Source organism: Austrofundulus limnaeus, unplaced genomic scaffold, assembly GCF_001266775.1.
Source record: "Austrofundulus limnaeus strain Quisiro unplaced genomic scaffold, Austrofundulus_limnaeus-1.0 Scaffold26, whole genome shotgun sequence".
Taxonomy (NCBI): domain Eukaryota; kingdom Metazoa; phylum Chordata; class Actinopteri; order Cyprinodontiformes; family Rivulidae; genus Austrofundulus; species Austrofundulus limnaeus.
The window spans coordinates 2,635,727-2,637,473 of NW_013952428.1; the positions used below are offsets into that span (position 1 = coordinate 2,635,727).

The 1,747-nt window shown below is 40.2% G+C and overlaps 1 protein-coding gene across 1 annotated transcript in view; it reads right to left on the bottom strand.

The window, feature by feature from the left end:
* Positions 1-1,209, bottom strand: part of LOC106515058 (collagen alpha-1(VII) chain) — a 35,173-nt gene extending 33,964 nt beyond the window's left edge. Inside the window, exons 1-2 of the mRNA XM_014004669.1 lie at positions 694-1,209; positions 294-361 (exon numbers count right to left, since the gene is read on the bottom strand). The gene's annotated coding sequence lies outside the window, so the exon portion shown is untranslated. The remainder of the gene's footprint in view (positions 1-293; positions 362-693) is intronic.
* Between the last annotated feature and the right edge of the window lie 538 nt (positions 1,210-1,747).

Genomic DNA, 1,747 nt, shown 5'->3' on the forward strand with positions numbered 1-1,747 from the left:
CACACACACACACACACACACACACACACACACACACACACACACACACACACACACACACACACACACACACAGCTCTGAGCTACAATAGCAGATGTCTTTGGTGTGACACATCAGATATACAGCTGTTTCACACAGCAGCAAACACAAGCACACTTTTATACATAACACAAGACAGACTCTTGTCTCAATAAGACTTTGCTTTCTACAAACCCCAGCAAGCCTGTGCAGGAAAGGAAAACAGGAACAAATTACAGTGCATAGTTTCAGATCYTAATATTGCCCTCACTAACCTGATATGCTCCGTCTATGATAGAATCGACATCACTGCACAATTCGTCTCGTATTGCAACTGTTRATTCTGCAGAGAAGCAAACACACAAACACACAGGACGTCAGCACTGAAAATGTGTGTCCTCCTAAACCTAAATGTTCATTTGMTGTGATAATTGAACTTTATAACTAAGAACCTTTTCAGATGGTGAGCTCTAAAATAGACAGATGATTCTCTTAGAGAAAAAAGCAGCAGCAATGGCTCAGTTTTAAAACCGCTGGCCTTAGTCCAGAGACTACGGCAGGGGTACATGGGCAGTTGGGAATTCATAACTACTCTGTAAAATACCATATTAAAAGAGCAGTAAAACTAATGGGTTTTGAATATCCCCTAAAAATGAGATGTGTGTGTTCACTTACCACTTAAGCCATTATTTTCCAAATCCAGTTGATCTCCTGGGGGGGGGTCAAGTAAAAAAAATGTATATAACCATAAGAAATATTGAAGAAAGTTTTATCCTAGTCAGGCAAAAACAGGGTTGATGTATCCTTAGYTGTGAGCTGAGTTAATCGGCTAAAACATGAGAATCAGTGTGTGAATCTGTGTCTGAGYGATAGAGGAGGAAGGTGTGTAAGAGTGGATGAATGACTGCTGAGGGCAGAAAAAGTTTGGGTAGGAGGGTGGGGGTGAGGCTACCTGTTGGATCAAAGGGATCTGGAATGATGGACAAGGCATGAAGACACAGACAGGTTAGAGGAAATTGTCAGCAGTTTTTGATGAGCWATGACTCTGCAAAATGCACCAGGTAGACTAAAGCATTGTAAGATTTCACCCAAAAAAACTAAGAAAGAGCTAAAACAGTGAGAAGCATATTGGGGTTCAGTCTGTGTTCACATCCGAGTTAAAATGAGGGAAAATCCAACAAAAAGACATTCTTGAAGACTAGAGTTAAGACAATGAATGACTCCGACATGTTGCTRCAAGTCACCAAGATCACATCTTTTACTACTTCTGTCTGCATTTCACTTTCACAGACAAGGTTTTCAACATAAAACTACATCCTAAGGGTGTTTTAAACCAAGCAACCTAAAGTAAACCTCCAGGTGAAAAATGCAAAACAGAACAAGAAATTGCATTTCCTGCAAAAATGTGTGAATGCTAAGTGCTGAAATTTGCTATAGAAGCTAAAACCGAGTTAAGAAGTGGAAGTTTCAAAAACTGTACAGAATAATAGCAGTGCTGCATCAGCTTGCACACAACTTTAAGCACTTTCTGTTTCCTACCTGCACATTAGTTTGTATACTCTCACTTAAACCAAAGTGCTTTCTAAAAACAGGGAAGGAAAACAATTAATCTGTCACGTTTTACAAGCCATGTTGGCTGCAGAGTGTGTGAGTTTTTGTGTGTGTGTATGTGTGTGTGTGTGTGTGTGTGTGTGTGTGTGTGTGTGTGTGTGTGTGTGTGTGTGTGTGT